This window comes from Pinus tabuliformis, chromosome 7 (assembly GCF_031772625.1).
Source record: "Pinus tabuliformis cultivar Carrire ecotype Pingquan chromosome 7, CPIR1, whole genome shotgun sequence".
In the NCBI taxonomy this organism is placed as follows: domain Eukaryota; kingdom Viridiplantae; phylum Streptophyta; class Pinopsida; order Pinales; family Pinaceae; genus Pinus; species Pinus tabuliformis.
Window position 1 is genome coordinate 1393332951 of NC_142293.1, and position 19041 is coordinate 1393351991.

Genomic DNA, 19041 nt, shown 5'->3' on the forward strand with positions numbered 1-19041 from the left:
GACGATATGACTATCACACCTTGGAGGGTGATGCAAGGAGTGAAAGATGATAAAATTGTCAAAACAATATTATCTCGTGTGAGGTCAAGGGAATTATTATTGGAGGAAATGTATGAAGAATTTCAAAAGTAAGTTTGTTGAATTATTTTTATCTATTTCTAGATTATAATTATATTTTAAATAAAACATGTTGTTCTTGGTAGTATTTGTTATACATATCATTATATTAACTTTTTGTTACTTTATCTATGTAGTCACAAAGTTTATATGAAAATTCAAGATCAAATGGTTAGATTGTTGAATGAAGATAGTTGGGATGATGTTGTACGCAACTATCCAGATTCAAGTTCTACATCAACATTAAAAGCTTTTTATCTTGCATTTAAAAAGGTATCTTGATTTATACATTCATCTTTATTCACTTGTATACTATTTTTAATTTATAACTTACACATATATTTGTTTATTTTATAAAAGATGAGGAAGGATGATAATGGAGCGCCAGATAGTTTCAAAACATTTATTGAAAAAATAAAAATTGAAAGAATAAAAAAGCAACGTATTAAGAATGTTCAACTTGATCCAAGTCTTAATCATTTCATTTGGAATGGGCTAGACACTATTCAATGTCAAGTAATATAAGGCGACTGTGAAGACATTGCTAAACTCATACCTAAATGGGATTATGCCCTAGTCATTGCAGATATTCCCCATGGTTTCAATATTCCAAACATTGACTATGATAGTGACCCTTATATTTATCAAGCTCTTAGTAAAGTGGTTGCAGGATTTGTAGAAGTCACGTCATCACCATTATGGAGATTTGTGACATTTCATTCAAACACACAATTGGCAATGATATTGTCAAGCTTCAAGGGGAAAACAAATTCAAGGATGCAGCTTACATGGTAAGACGTTTAAAATGTATATTTGATTAATGTTGAAAAATTTATTTATGTACAAGTTAATTAAACTTTTACTATTTCATATTACAGGAAAAAGCCAAATCTTCTTAACAATGAAGATCAACAATTTATAAATGATTGTGAGTTCATTCATATTGATAGTTGGGCAAAAGATGATAGCCATATGTCTATGATTTTTAATCGGTTAGAGTCATAGCCAAATACTGACTTTGACAAAGAAGCAAAAGGAGAGATAGTTAACATTTATAAAAAACCACAATTATTGATTAACTATCTTATAGACATTTTTTCGGATGAAGGAGATTGGGTTCTCCATTTATTTTCTGGCTCAGGTAAGTTTTATGATATGGAATTGAATTTCAATATGTTATTTTTTAATTAATATGTCTTTGTACTAATTTAGTTCATTATTTCTTTTGTGCTTGATAATTAGGTACAACACTAGCATGTTGCCTTCAAAAAGGAAGAAATTGCATTGCAATTGAAAAACATCCAGTACAGTGCAATTTCATTTAGCAAAGAATTAATGCTCTTCAATTTCTTCGAGATGCAATGCAAGAAATTGGGTTGAATAAAGGGGACTTTAGTGAATCACGTGTGGCAAAAAAGGCAAAGGAACCTCAACCACCATTACATGGAATGTTTGGAAAGACATACATTGGGAGATTCGCAGACATCAAAGACCCATTAGAAGAGGAATATGAGCAAAATGAAATAGAAAATATTGTGGAAGAAGACAATGATGAAACTCTAGAGGACGAAGAGTTTGGATTATGTGACAGTGTTGATTAAATTTAAGTTATGCTTGTAAATCAAGCTTTGCAATGTTTTGACTTTGACATTTTATGAAAAGAATAAACACTCAATTAGGGTTGTTATACGTTCAATATTTGTAATATGTGATTTTCGCATTGATTTTTAAATTAATCATTATTTTTTGAAAAAAAAAGTGATTATTATTATTTTGATGTGAAATTCATAAAAAAAATGATTATTTAACCATTTTTAGTTAAAATTATCATATAAAAATTGTGATTTTGATATGTCAATTCTAGCAAAAAATTGTCAAAACGCGTAGTTTTTTAGTTATATTTATGTTAAAAATGGTTATTTTTATGTCCATTGTTAAAAAATATTGTTTTTTAGAAACAATTATTTCATGTGGATTGAAAAATTAATTAAGGATGTATAAATATGTAGAATATCGAAAATTCTAAATATCGACCTCCTAATTTAAAAATGCAAAACAATAAAAACCTCACTAAAAAAAAAGTTAAAATTAAAATAAAAAACAAGAAAATGTGAAGAAAACGACCAGTTCAAAAATGATCAAATTTACAAAATAATTATTTACATTTTATACATCAGAAAATTTAAAGCCAAAAAATAGGTCTTTTAAAAAAGGGGGTGATGTAGAATAATTACTTTTTAAAATCAGCATGAAAATCACTACCATTTTAAAACGATTCTAAAACGTAATGTACATAAAAAAATTAAAGTGCCAAAAACTATGCTCTAAAAAAACATGTTCGTTGTGCATCACCCCTTTTCAAAATCAAACCACTTTTTTGCTATCTCTACGAAACGGGTAACAGTATCAGTTCCCGTTTCAAAGTTTACATTGTTAAATTATGACTATAAATATGGTCAATCTACTCGCACAAGTATTTCTTCTACATAGGTTGGCTTTCTTGAGCTTTTTTTTCTTTCTTTAGTCTTGTTTTTAATCGGAGTTCAATTTTGAATTAACCTTTCAAATAAGTTGCCATGCTTGTTTTCCCATTCATAACTGTCATCCCATTCATAACTACTGTTGGTATCAAATTTTGCTTGGAAATGTCCTCATAATATTGTTGATCTTTAAGTAAGATTTTTCATAAAATGTTTTGATATTTGTTTCATGTTTCTTAAAACATTTTGTGTATATTTAATATTACTAATATTATTTTTTTTGGCGTGTATGGTGCCTTGGTTGGTTTAACACATTTTGGGGTTTACTTGTTTTCTTTTTGTTAGTTTTGTTGTTTTTCTGCTATTGTTGGTTCCTATTTGGCTATTTGGTGTAAACCCATGCATGCTTTGGTATGGAAACCTATGTTGCAACAATATATATGTATGGTCCCATATGTGTTCTTGTTGGGTTGAATAGTGTGGGTTTAGGGATGATCCATAGTCCACAAGTGTAATGAGAAAAGGTGAATGAGGTATGCATGTGGGGATTTGCTTCTTTATGTTTAAAGATGAACAAGGTATGTATGGGGAACTTACTTGTTTGTTACTAAATAATTATATAGTTTTATGTCCATTTTTATTTAACTCATATGTTGCTTCATCATTGTATCATGTGTGTTTGTTGAAATGTAGATGCGATACAAATTAAGAAATGTGAAGGAACACTCATGAAATTACTATAAAAACTCCACATGAGAGATGTGAGTCACCATAGCAAAGGTAGACCTTTGAAGCAAAGATAGAGGGTGAGTTATATTTTGTTACAAAACTCATTTTTAAATTAGATGCATATTATATTATTTGAGATTTATTTATATAATGAGTGTTATGCAAATGTGGGTAAAAGAAGGTGTTGGGGTATCGAGTAAACTATGGAAATTTTTTTGTATGAGAGAGACTTGCAAATGTGTAGGAGAACAAAGGAAAAAAGTGTGTTCTCTTTTGGTTAGACATGGATATCTTCTCGTTTCATTACAATGGTTCTCCTTCCCCCTTCCTTGTTGAGAAATTATGATTTTTGGTCATTACATAAGATGTACTTTTGCATAATATTACTCATAAGACATTTTGTTTTGGTTTATGATTTCTCATAATCTATGTAAAGTGTCTAACATTGTGCGAGAACTTAAAGTAGGTCCAAACAACCCATGATTACAAAAGCATAGTGGGTGAAGGCGAGGATTGAGGTGATATGTATGGTTCCATTTGTGTGTATTTAAATTCACAGTATCTTACATTATTTGTCATCTATCTAATTATTGACCACATTGTAATGCAGCTAATGTAATGTGAAAATCACTAATTAAAGTGTTGAAATCTATTTGTCAGTAAGAGACTATGATAGAATGCAAAGGCAGAGGCAAAGATACATGTGAGTTTTCTTTTGGTTCAAATGTTCATATATGATCCACTATTTACCTATTTACCTATATATGGTCATCCCTACTTATCTATTTAGGGTTTATGATCATCCCTACTTATCTATTTAGGGTTTATGTTTTTAGTCGTTACATAAGATGTAATTTCTAGTGCATAAAATATTCATAATATCTCACAACATTTTGTGTGTATTTAGTATTTTATTGATTATCTCTCATTGAGTGCAATGCAATGCAGATAATGGAATGTGAAAAAACAATTTTGAAACTACTAAAATATCCCTATGGGAGAGATTATAGTAGAGTGTAAAGGTAAAGACAAAGGTAGAGGTCAGTGTTTTTTTGGTGCAAAATTTGTGTATGATTTGTTATTAAGTCCTTCTCATTTCAAATACAATAGTTCTTTTCCCTCTTAATGATTTAGGTTTGATTTCAAGTGCATAAGGTTACTTATAATATTGTTGGTCTCTAATTAAGATTTCTCATAAGATATTTCGATATTTTTTTCATGCTACTCACAACATTTTGTGTGCATTTAATATTATTCATATTTTTCGTGTGCAGGGTGTCATTTGTTGGCCATCGATGCATTTTGGGGTTCCAGAATGGTGTCTCCATCTATTTGTTTCTCTTTTCTTGTTTTATTTTTATTAGTTTTGTTGGTTTTTTTGCTATTTTTGTGATTTTTTTTATACTCTTTACTTTCTTTCTTTCTTCTCTTTTTTTTTTTTTTTTTTACACATTTTTTAGCATGGCCATGCTAATTTGTAGTTTGAGATACTTTTTTCCTTATATGCTCTCTTCTATTGTTTTTTTACTTAATTTTTTTTTTTAGGGTGAGGATGGAACAATTAAACAAGTCCTTACAACCTATGTCGTAGGTTTAGTTCTAAAAGTGTAGTGGGAAAAGGCAATGAAGGTATGTATTAAGGAATTTACTTGTTTGCTAGTATATAATCTTATCCTTGTTTTAATTTTACTCATTTGTTGCTTCATAATTATCTCATTTGTTTAAATTTAAGTGCAATGTAGGTTAATGAAGGTGGAGAAGCATTGAGGAAACGATTGAATATCTCTGTGTGAGAGAGATGTGGGGCACTATAAGGAAGGTAGAGGCAATGACGTCGAGGGTGAGTTAACTTTTGTGATAGGGGGTCAGTTTCTTATTTTGTTTTTCCAATACTGTGGATCTTTTTTTTTGCATTTGTGAGTATGGACTCCTTTGTTTGATGGTAAACCAAGTCAAATATACCAATAGTCCCAAATAGTAGTAACAATTGCATCCTCAAATGTGCCCCTCTAGAAAAGTTATTCACTCAAATTAGACAAAGATATGTGGACAACTCCCCATGAGAAGATGTGCAAGTCAACCCTCCTTCAGATGCATGGATATATAAGTCACTCAAACCCCCAAATGGACAATCTTTAGGTGAATATGGGATCATTCGCAAATAATCCTTTTCTATTGAACAATGCATAGTAAATGGTGGGCCATATCAAGTTGTAACTAAATACATCGTGCCAAGTGCAAATGCCAAAATAAGTGCCCTTAATAATCATAAACAATGTGCATAAACTTTGCACTGCGAACCCATCTTCCCATGATGGTGTAAGAAATTGGGGTACACCAATTTCGCCTCCAGTTACCATAATTCGATCCTGGGACCTATGGGTTTGAGCCCATTTCATTATCGGAAGCATTAACTAATGTGTTTACCTTAAAAACCGGGGACTTCAGCACTATCGAAATGCACTGGAAATACATGGAAAACCCACAGTCAAAAGCATGGCCGGACTTCAAAAAGATTTCACCCGCATCTATAACCGTCGGGTTGATTCATTAAAGCCACTTCTGCGGCGTCCTCCGATCTCTGTTTGACTCATCAAAGATCAATGTATCGCCCATCAACAATTGGCATTCCCACTATCCGCTGTGCTTGCCTCTCCGATTTGCGATTAGTGATTAGATCACTACCGTTGATCCTAACTCTCGATTTGACGAACCATGATCTATCGCATCATTGCAATCGTCGTGCCTCTCCGATTTGCGATCAGCGATTATATTGCAATCGTTGATGCTGACTCTCGATCTGATGGTTGATGATTAATCGCAAGATTGCAATCGCACTATTTCAAGGGCCAGTTCCGATAACTCCAGAAGGTTTCCACTGATGCAATAAAGTGCGATCACTCATTGAGATTGGATCTGGACCGTTGATCTTCCAGATCCAACGAATCCTGTGCATTATCATCTAACCCCTCTTAACCTGATCTCGCTCGCCTTCGATGGACTTCTGTGTTAAAACACGGTTCTCTGCCATACTCTGTTTAACACACGACATAACTCCATAATGGTTAACTCATTTATCAATGGATCGCCATCGATCCTCGTAGTGATCGATGGTCGATCAGAAATCTGACAATACTGAAACATTCAATTATCTATAAAATACACACACAGGCGTACAATATCAACACTGAAACACACTTTATATTATACACAGTATGATTACAAGCTAAGGCGTTTTAGCCTTAGAAACAAGCTCTCCTTTCGGTTACATTTTCACCACTCTGGCTTATACAAATTCTGTTGTCACCCTCTATCTTCCTCTGTCTATGCAGGTTCATATATATATAAGAAATATTGGATCGGATCATTGGAAGGATCCGATCAAATCCACTCCTTGATTTCCTCTCACAAATATCTCAACAAGCGTTAAATCTCTCTACAGCTTGATATATGGATATATATGAATACATGGCAGATTACATTAATATTTAATTAAGTCCATCAAATTACTTTGTTTTAATGGATTTGTCCCTTTTGTTGCTCCGATGGTCCATTTCCTCCTCTTATGCGCTCAAAATTTGCAATTTGGATTAAGGGGGGTCAGGTGCCCCTGCATCAGACTCCCAAGGCACAAAATTTATGATCTTCTGGTCATAGGCTTCTCCTTATCCCTTAGCAATTCTACCCACTTCTTAGTGGAACTGCCTTCATGATCTTCTGTGAGCTACATCCAACCTCTACAGTAACAGTCTTCTCTGCTACACGATACCTCACCAAGCTTTCTCCTAGGAGCTTAGTCTTTCAGCATCCTATTGAGCATTCCTCGCTCTAGGTTTGTTGCAATCTTCTCACCTTTAGTTGTTGTTATCTGCATGACAGTAAGACCATAACTCTCCAAATTTATCAACTGTACCTCTTTTCCTTCTTCCTTCTCGCAGGAAAACTTTTCCTGCTCTGATACCAAATGATGGGGTGCGAAATTGGGGTACACCAATTTTGCCTCCAGTTACAATAATTCGATCCTGGGACCTATGGGTTATGGGCCCACTTCATTATCAGAAGCGTTAACTGATGCGTTTACCTTAAAAACCCGGGACTTCAACACTATCGGAATGCACTGGAAATACATGGAAAACCCATAGTCGAAAGCATGGCTGGACTTCAAAAAGATTTCACCCGCATCTATAATCGTTGGGTCCGTTCATTAAAGCCACTTCCGTTGTCCCTCCAATCTCCGATTGACTCATCGGCTATCAGTGTATCACCCATCGGCAATTGGCATTCCCACTATCCGCTGTGCTTGCCTCTATGATTTGCAATTAGTGATTAGATCGCGACCATCGATCCTGACTCTCGATCCGACGGTCCATGATCTATCGCATCATTGCAATCACCGTGCCTCTCCGATTTGTGATTAGCGATTAGATCGCGATCGTCGATCTTCACTCTCGATTCGACAGTTGACAATTAATCACAAGATCGAAATCGCACTGTTTCAAGGGCTGGTTCCGATAACTCCAGAAGGATTTCGCCGATGCGATAAAGTGCGATTGCTCATCGAGATTGGATCTGGACCGTTGATCTTCCAAATCCAACGGATCCTGTGCATTATCATCTAATTCCTCTTAACCTAATCTCGCACGCCTTCGATGGACTTCTGTGTTAAAACATGGTTCTCTGCCATACTCCGTTTAACACACGACATAGCTCCATAATGGTTAACTCATTTATCAGTGGATCGCTATCGATCCTTGTAGTGATCGATGGTCGATCAGAAATCCGAAAATACTGAAACATTCAGTTATCTATAAAATACACACACAGGCGTACAATATCAACACTGAAACACACTTTATATTATACACAGTATGATTACAATCTAAGGCGTTTCAGCCTTAGAAACAAGCTCTCCTTTCGGTTACATTTTTACCACTCAGGTTTACACAAATTCTATTGTCACCCTCTATCTTCCTCTATCTACGCAGGTTCAAATATATATAAGAAATATTGGATCGGATCACTGGAAGGATCTAATCAAATCCACTCCTTTATTTCCTCTCACAAATATCTCAACAAGCCTTAAATCTCTCTATAGCTCGCTATATGGATATATATGAATACATGGTATATTACATTAATATTTAATTAAGTCCATCAAATTACTTTATTTTAACATATTTGTCCCTTGTGTTGCTCCGATGGTCCACGTCCTCCTCTTCTTCACTCAAAATTTTCAATTTTGATTTAGGGGGTCAGATGCCCCTGCATCAGTATAGTAAATGGTGGCCCATATCAAGTTGTAACTAAATACGTCGTGCCAAGTGCAAATGCCAAAATAAGTGCCCTTCATAATCATAAACAACGTGCATAAACTTTGCACTGTGAACCCATCTTCCCCAAACTAGCTATTGGCTTTCAAATATGTGGGTAAGGTATGCTAAAATTTTATCTTTTAGGCACCTTTAATCACCTCAAATAGGTTGATCTTCTTCTTCTATGAAGAAGTATTGCCTAGGCTATCACTTATTATGCTGGTTACTATTGGAAGATTAAACTAATGCTACAGGCGCCTAATGTAGATCAAATTTATTACTGTAGCATGATAAGAAACATTTTTACGTTCTCCATACAAGATCTCTAACCTCACTAGTTCAAGGGCTAGCTATAGCATAAATAATATTGTTGTATGGTGCTACAATGGTGGATTAGTGTTGCATCCTTTAGCAGAGTTATATGTTTGATATTAAGAGGAATGTCATTTTGAAATAATCTCTTGTGCTATGACTATAATAGGCTCATGGGCACGTCCACTATCAAAGCTCTCAACATAAGCTTATGACAAATAAACCCCTCTTAGCCTTTCATTTATTCTTTAGAACTCAAAATATATTAGGGCTGACCTTTCAAAGTTATAAATTCAAGCAGGGCCAAATTAAATTCATGGACATATTTTTGCTACGAATGAATTGCTTTTTTGGCAATGCCTTATTGAATTTTGCTTTTGTTTTGCTATAGTTCTTTGTTCTTGCCTTGAATATTTTGCATTTGAGATGATGTAGGACTTGTAGGTAATACCTTTAGAACTTTTGAAAGTTCCTTACAACACGGCTCCTTGACCATCAACTCTGACATATCTCAAAATATGTACGTTTGGGGTATTGTAACCCTCTTATGGTTTCCTTTTTATGTTATTTTTGTAGATTCCAATTCCATAATGACCCAAAACTTCTCATTGAGGTGATGCATGAAAAAAATATCTCTTTTCTAATCTTTCTAGAAAACAAGGTTGAATTGCAGACCTAGAGAAATATTCTAGACCCACAATGATAGGCCTACAACCCTAAAATAGTGGCAGATTGGTGTTACCTTGGATACTAAAACCAACTACCTTGAGCTCCGTGTGTAATTAGGGACATGTTTTCATCTTTTCCATTTGTTGTTTGAAGGTGAAACAACTTGCAAGTTTGTGAATAGTATGACACCCAAAAAAACACTAAAATTTGAACTAGGAACCACTTAAAAGGCCTCTATCAAGAAGAGTAATGAGTAATGATGCTATTAGGTTGTCCTATATAAATGATTTACCAATCTAGTGCCCCTTTCAAACTCAGAGACAGGCGAACCTACATGAATGCATTTATAAATGAACCCTTCCCCCTTTTGATACTTTTTTTGCTAGCATCACTTTAGGGCCAAACCCCTGAAGTTATAAATATATAAATAGGGTTGTTCTCCTTAGACAAGGATTTCTCCTACATAAGTTAGCTTTCTTGAACTTGTTTTGTTTTTTTTCCTTTAGTCTTGTTTTTAATCAAACTTCTATTTTGAATTAACCTTTCAAATAAGCTACCATGCTTGTTGTCCCATTCATAATTGTTGATATCAAAATTCTACTTGAAAATATTCTTATGGAAAAGGATTTACTCACTTTTAATAAAAAAGAAAGAAAGGCCAAAGTTGATTCATATATATTGTGTTAAGGAAACTTCCCTTATAGAGTTTGATATGGGACTATCCCAAAATGTTGATGTGACTTCTTGTTCAAGAACAATGCCCTGGATAAAGTCAATATGAGGAAACAAAGGTGGAGCATCTTCTTCATGATTGCACCGAGACCTCTAACATAGAGTGATCTCCTCCTTGTTGATGTTTGTAGCTTGGGCAAGTATTTCTGCATAGGCCTAAGTGTTTGGGCATGCAGAAGCGACCTAATACACCCTTAGAGCTTAGCAATTACTTTAGTAATTAAAGTCATTTTTTCCATAAGATAAAAGTGATTTTAATCTAATGAAATGCAAAGGTTCTTTTCAAATAGTGGAATTAGATGAATGTCAACTGTTGATATTAGGTGAGACGAGATCAAATTTCAACTGTCAATCACTTTGGAGAATAGGGTTGTGGATTTAGTGGACAGCTCAAGCTTATAAAAGAAGAGCTAAGGAGAGGACAAGACACAACAATGGCGAACACAAGGCTTGAAAGGAGATTTCAGTAATTGAGTGGAGAAGGACTACCATTCAAGTGTGCTAGGTTCGAGGAACTTAGCAAGGGAGATCCAAATCAGCGAAGACAGGTCGGGGATAGTTCTAGGGCTTGATCAGGTGGATTAGATTTAGGTTATTGTTATATTTATAGTTTTCTCAGTGCGTCATTTTCCTAGTAAGAGAGCTTTTGTAGGTTTTGAATCATTAATGAAGAACCGATTTGATTGGGAAAAAAACTTTTGTAATGTGTGATTAAGATTGGTTGTGATTCTAGTGAATATTTTTTCGTTTACGCTAAGACCTTAGTTGTGCTTTTATTCTGTAGACCTGTGATCAATTTACTAGGAATTAATTTTCAGGTTGCTGGGTTCTGAAATTAACAAGGTATCATAGCTGAAACTCTGAGAAGTCAATCTCCAAATCAGCAGGCACTAGTTTCGTTTAGTGATTGCAGGGGTCTACGTTTGGCCAATGACTGTACAAGGAAGAATTATTAGTTTGCATGTTGAGAATTCAACGCATAAGAGAGATTAATTTCTGCAATGTGTGGGCTAGTGGTTGGACAATTGAGTGAATTATTTAAAAAAAAGTGGTTGACAAGCTAGCCACGACCTAGTTGTTGACAAATCTATCAGGGATCAAGCACCACGAGGAATGGTGTGAATCGAGATGACATGGGCCGTGGTAATCACAGAGGTCGAATTAGCAATAGAAGAGGTAGAGGTCGACCGGGACACAAGTCTAGCTTACAGTCGCTAGTCAAGATGACAACCAAAATAGTAGGTGACAGTAGTAGGGCAAGCCAACGTTGATAGGCCGTGTAAGTGAGGAAGTGGAGGGTTGTCGAAGAAGCCTATAGCCGTCTCTAAGACGGTGACAGTGATGTGTGGGGCAAGTAAAACTAGTTGTCAGAGACAATAGTCATCACGCCGAGAGGAAAAGGCCAGTTGGCAAGAGAGATATAATTGTCATTAGATCCAGTAAGGTCAGGATATAATTGTTAGCTTACAAGATAGATATGATTGTATAGTCCATATGGTGCAACAGAGTGGTCAAAACATAGTCGTTCCAACAAGGAGAGCTACGATGTAGAGGAATCTAGTAGTCAACCATAGATTGACATAATTCATAGAGGTGTCGTGAATAGTGTAAAGATTATACAAGGGCCATACAAGGGTGGGGAGTTGTATAAGCATGATTAGTTTGTTCACAGACAAAAGATGTGAATAGTGGAACTGGCAAAGACACTATTTCAAAGAATCTAGGGGGATGGGATGGGGCCTGGAATTTTTTGACAAAAAGCCTTCATAATTCAAAGTCAGTACATTCACATAATCAAGATGACTCTTGCAAGTCAGGATGTAGCAATAATTCCGCAATAAGCCCTATCGCAAGGTCAATAGGATGTGCTTTTGATGACTAGTCTCCAAGTCAAGGACTTGGAAGCTGTCATGTAAATTGTAAAAGGCAATGTAAGACAAGTATAATAGCTCTAATGCCAAAAGACATACATGATATGCCCAAAATTAAATCAAGTGGACCATCATATCTGATTGAAAGGTGGAGACTTGATGGTAGGTGTGATCGCGGTCGATGGGATATGCACTTACCTTACTTCATAGTCAGAAACAAAAAATGAATAATGACTTAATTGAGACCAATTCAAAGGTAGAGGATTGTAATTCATTATGTGTGCTTTCGTAGGTATTATATATGGGTCCTGGGAACCAACCATTTTAATTTCAATTTATGTAGAGTGTCACGGTGTTATATTATGATTCTTCAACATCCATATCCTTTTTTCCTGTGTTTTTCCCTCTGAACATGCCGGGAATTTTGTCATTCTGTAACTCTTATTTGAAATTTTTGTTCATGTCAGACTAAAGACTAAAGAAGTCTATCTATTGTTTCTCTTTACTTGTTTTCTTTTTGATAGTTTTGTTATGTTTTTACTATTGTTGGTTCCTATTTGGTGTAAAATCCAAGCATGCTTTGGTATGGAAACCTATGTTGCAACAATATATATGTATGGTCACTTATGTGTTTTTGTTTAAATTTGAGCCATCATACATTATTAATCATTTGTTTAATTGTTGATTGCGATGCAATGTAGGTAAAGGAACATGGAGAATTCATGATGAAACTATTGAAATATTTTCATGAGAGAGACATTGTAGTAGTGTGCAAATCCAAAGGTTGAAGTTAGTTTTTTTTTTATGCAAAATCCATGTATGATCTGCTATGTAATAATTCATATTGCAAATACTCTAGATCTCCTCCCTCCTTAATTGTTTAGTGTTTGAAATTTCGAATACGATTTATTTTCTGCTAAATAATATTAATTATGAGATTTTCGGTCTCCGTTAAGATTTCTCATAAGATATTTTGATCTCTGTATCATATTTCTCACGATATTTGATATATGTGTAATATTTCTTAGAATATTTTCTAGTCTCTATCTAATACTTGTTTATGTTTTGATGTGTAGGGTGCCCTTGGTTGGCCATGGATGCTTTTTGTAGCTATAGTGCAAAGTATTTTTCTTATTTGTCTTTTTTATTTTCTGTTATTTTTGTTTTGTTGGTTATATTTTTTTTTCTTTCTATTTTTGTTGTTTTATTTTGTTTTTTTTTTCATGTGGTTGTTATATTTTTGTATTTGTGAGCATGGCCATGCTAATTTGTGGATTGATATTTTTTGTGTGTTTTTTTATCTAATTTTTTTTGTTCAGATTTTATTTTGGATTGAATAGTGTGGTTTTAGAGATGAGGTAATGGGCAAAGGCGAAGGAGGTATGTATGGGGGGATTTTCTTGTTTATGTATAGAGGTGAACAAAGTGGAGGTATGTATGGGGGGATTTTCTTGTTTATGTATAGAGGTGAACAAAGGATGTAATGGGAACTTGTTTGTTACTACATAATTATATGGTTTTATTTGCATCTCTATTTAACTCATATGTTGCTTCATCATTGTATCACGTGTATTTGTTGAAATGTAGATGCAACACAAATTAAGAAAGGTGAAGGAACACTCCTGAAATTAACTATTAAAAACTCTTTGCGTGAGAGAAATGTGAGTCACCATAGCAAAGGTAGAAACAAATATAGAGGGTGAGTTTTATTTCTATTTAACTCATATGTTGCTTCATCATTGTATCATGTGTATTTGTTGAAATAGAGAGGGCGAGTTTTGTTTTGTTGCAAAACTCATGTTGAAATTAGATGCATATTATATTATTTGATATTTTTATTTATGTAATAAGTGTTATGCAAATGTGGGTAAAGGAAGATGGTGGAGTATCAAGGAAACTATAATTTTTTTTTGTATGAGAGACATTTAAAAATGTGCTTGAGAACGAAGGCAACAAGTGTGTTCTTTTTTGGTTCGACATGGATATCTTCTCGTTTCAATACAATGGTTCTCCTTCCCCCTTCCTTGTTGAAGAATTATGATTTTTGGTCATTACAGAAGATTTACTTTTGCATACTATTACTCATAAGAAATTTTTTTGTTTGTTTATGATTTCTCATAATATATATAAGTGTCTATTTGGTACATCGTGTGATAACTTAAGGTAGGTCCTAACAACCCATGATTACACAAGCATACTGGGTGAACCCATGGTTACACAAGCATAGTGGGTGAAGGTGAAGATTGAGGTGATATGTATGGTTCCATTTGTGTGTATTTAAATTCAAGGCATCTTAAATTAGATGAAATTATTGACCACATTGTAATGCAGGTAATGTAATGTGGAAAATCACAAACTAAAGTGTTGAAATCTATTTGTGAGGGAGAGACTGCAGTAGAGTGCAAAGGTAGAGGCAAAGGTATGTGTGAGTTTTCTTTTGGTGCAAATATTCATATATCATCCACTATTTACCTATATATGATCATCCCTCATTATCTATTTAGGGTTTATGATTTTATTCTTTACATAAGTTGTACTTTCTAGTGCATAAAATTATTCATAATATCTCACAACATTTTGTGTGTATTTAGTATTTTTCATGATGTCTTATTGAGTGCAATGCAATGCAGATAATAGAATGTGAAGAATCAATAATGAAATTACTGAAATACCTTTATGAGAGAGAGATTGTAGTAGTGTAAAGGTAAAGACAAAGGTAGAAGTGAGTTCTCTTTTGACGCAAAATTTGTATATGATTTGTTATGAAATCCTTCTCATTTCAAATACAATAGTTCTCTTCCCTCTTAACGATTTAGGTTTGATTTCTAGTGCATAAGATTACTCATAATATTATTGGTCTCTAATTAAGATTTTTCGTAAGATATTTTGATATTTTTATAATATTACTCGTATTTTTGTTGTGTAGATTGTCCTTTGTTGGCCATCGATGCATTTTGGGGTTGCAAATTGGTGTCTCCATCACATGTTTTTCCTTTCTTGTTTCCTTTTTATTAGTTTTATTGTTTTATGTTGTGATTCTTTTCTACTATTACATTTTTTCTTTCACATTTGTGAGCATGGCCATGCTAATTTGTGGTTTGATAATTTATGGTCTTCTTTCTATTTTTCTTACTTCTCTTTTTGTTTGTTTGTTTTTTGCTTTTGTTTTCTTTTTTTAATGTGGGTTTGGGGGTGAGGGTGGAGCAAATAAACTAGTCATTTCAACCTATGTTGTTGGTTTAGCTCCAAAAGTGTGGGCTAAGGCAATGGAGGTATGTATTAAGGAATTTACTTGTTTACTAGTATACAGATTTTCCTTATTAATTTAACTCATTTATTGCTTCATAATTATCTCATTTGTTTAAATTTAAATGTAATGAAGGTTAAGGAAGGTGGAGGAACACCGATGAAACGACTGAATATCTCTATGTGAGAGTTGTGGGGCACTATATCAAAGGTAGAGCAAAGACATGGAGGCTGAGTTATCTTTTGCGGTAGAGGGTAAGTTTCTTCCTTTGTTTTTTTTTCCACTTCTATGGATCTTTGTTTTTGCATTTGTGAGCATGGCCTCCTTGGTTTGATGGTAAACCATGTCAAATATCCCAAATAGTAGTAACAATTGCATCCTCGAATGTGCCCATCTAGAAAAGTTAGTCAATCAAATTAGACAAGAGATATGTGGACTACTCAACCCCATGAGAAGATGTGCAAGTCAACCCTCCTTCAGGTGCATAGATATGTAAGTTACTCAAGCCCCCAAATGGGAAATCTTCAGGTGAATGCATGGGATCATTTGCGAATAATCATTTTCTAGAGAATAATATACAATAAATGGTGGATCATATCAAGTTGTAACTAAATACAACATGCCAAGTGCAAATCCCAAAATAGGCGCCCTTAATCTTCATAAACAATGTGCATAAACTTTGAGCCATGAACCCATCTTCCTCAAACTAGCTGTTGGTTTTCAAATATGTGGGTAAGGTATGCTAGACGTTTATCTTTTAAACACCTTTAATAACCTCAAATAGGTTTATCTTCTTCTTCTATGAAGAAGTATTGTCTAGGCTATCACTTATTATGATGGTTGCTACTGGAAGATTAAACTAATGCTATAGGAACCTACTGTAGATCATATTTAGTACTATAGCATGATAAGAAACAATTTTTCATTTTCCATACAATATCTCTAACCTCCCTTTCAAGTAGGACTGGCTTGGAACAAACAAATTTGACACTGGAATCATTAGCAGACCAATTCAAGGGCTAGCTATAACATAAATAATATTGTTGTAGGGTGCTACAATTGTGGATTAGTGTTTCATCCTCTAGCGGCCTTAGATGTTTTTTATCAAGAGGAAGACCATTTTGAAATAATCTCTTGCGCTATGACTATAATAAGCTCATGGGCACGTCCACGGTCTAAAACCTGTCAACATAAGCTTACGACAAATAAGCCCCTGTTAACCTTTTATTTATTCGTAGTCCTCAAAATAGATTAGTGTTCACCTTTCAAAGTTTTGAATACAAGCAAGGCCAAAATAAATTCGTGGACATCTTTTCACTATGAATGGCTTGCTTTTTGGCAATGTTTTATTGAATTTTGCTTTTGTTTTGCAAGAGTTCTTTGTTCTTGCCTTGATTTTTTTGCATTTGAGATGTAGGACTTGGGGTTAACACTTTTAGAATTTTTGAAAGTTCCTTACAACAATACTCCTCGACTATCAACTATGACATATCTTAAGATCTTGATGTTTGTGGTACTGTAACGCTCTTATGGTTTCCTTTTTATGTTATTTGATTCCAATTCCATAACGACCCAAAACTTCTCACTGAGGTGATGCATGAACACGATTGAATTGCAGGCCTAGAGAAATATTCCAGACCCACAATGATAGCTCTACAACCATAAAATAGTCGCAGATTGGTGTTACCCTAGCTACAAAAACCAACTGCTTTGAGCTCTATGTGTAATTAGGGACATACTTTCATCTTTTCCATTTGCTGTTTGAAGGTGAAAGAACTTGCAAGTTTGTTAACAGTAAGTATGACACCCAAGGCAACACTAAACACCCAAAGCAACAACACTAAAATTTGAACTAGGAACCACAAAAAAGGCCTTTATCAAGAAGAATAATGATGCCATTAGGTTGTCCTATATAAATGATTTACCAATCCAATGCCCCTTTCAAACTCAAACACATTCAAACTCAGACACAGACAAATCTACTTGAATAAATGAACCCTTCATCCTTTTGATAATATTTTTGCTAGCATCACTTTAGGGTCAAACCCCTAAGGTTATTACTTTATAAATATGTTTGTTCTGCTTAGACAGGTATTTCTCCTACATAGGTTGGCTTTCTTGAACTTGTTTTGCTTTTTTTTTTCTTTAGTCTTGTTTTTAATCTAAGTTTAATTTTGAATTAGCCTTTCAAATAAGTTGTCATGCTTGTTTTCCCATTCATAATTGTCGGTTTCAAATTCTGCCAGGAAATGTTCTTATGGAAAAGGATTTCCTCCATGCTTTTAAAAAATAAAGCAAGGCCAAAGTTGATTCATATCTATTGTGTTAAGGAAACTTCTCTTACAGAGTTTGGCATGGGACTATCCCAAAATGTTGATGTAACTTCTTGTTCAAGAACAATGCCTTGGATAAAGTCAGTATGAGGAAACAAAGGCAGAGCATCTCCTTCATGAGTGCACCAAGACCTCTAACATAGAGTGATCTCAGTTATGTTGATATTTGTAGCTTGGGTAGGTACTTTTGCATAGGCCTAAGTGTTTGGGTGTACAGAAGCCACATAATACACCCTTGGACCTTAACAATTACTTTAATATTTAAAGTAATTATTTTTCATAAGATAAAAGTGATTTTAATCTAATGAAATGCAAAGGTTCTTTGCAAATAGTAGGCGAGATCAAAATCTCAATCCTCAATTTCAAGTGAGGTGAGTTCAAATTTCAACTATCAATCACTTTGGAGATTAGGGTTGCAGATTCAGTCAACAACTCAAGCTTATAAAAGAAGATCTAAGGAGAGGAGATGACACAACAATAGTGAACATAAGATTGAAAGGAGATTTCAGTAATTGAGTGGAAAATGACTTCCATTTAGGTATGCCAAGTTTGAGGAATGTGCAAAGGTGTAGCAAGGAAGATCCAAATCAGCCAAGGCAGATTGAGGACAAATCTAGGGCTTGATCAGGTGGATCAGATTTAGGTTATTGTTGTATTTGTAGTTTTCTCAGTGCGTCATTATCCTAGTAAGAAAGCCTCAGTAGGTTTTGAATTATTGATTAAGAACTAATTTGATTGGGAAAAAAACTTGTGTAATGTGTGATTGAGATTGGTTGTGCTTTTGCTGAATATTTTTTTGTCTACGCTAAGACCTTAGTTGTGCTTTTATTCAATAGATGTGTGATAAATTTGCTAGGAATTATTTTTCAGGGTGCTTGGTTCTGAAATTAACAAAGTGTCATAGTTTAAAGTCTGAGAAATCGATCTCAGAATCACCAGGGGCTAGGTTCATTTAGTGATTGGAAGGGTTAAGGTTCAACCAACGAGCATACAAGGCATAATTCTTAGTTTGCATGTTGAGAATTCAACGCATAAGAGAAATTAATTTCTACAATGTGTGAGGCTAATGGTTGGATGATTGAGTAATTTTTTGTTTAAAAGGTGCTTTCTAGGGCAGTGACGACCAATTTGTTGATAGATCTATCAGGCACCACAGAGAATGGTGTGAGTCAAGACCACGAGGGATGTGGTAATCACATAGGTCGAATTGGCAGTGGTAGAGGTAGAGGTCGAGGTCGA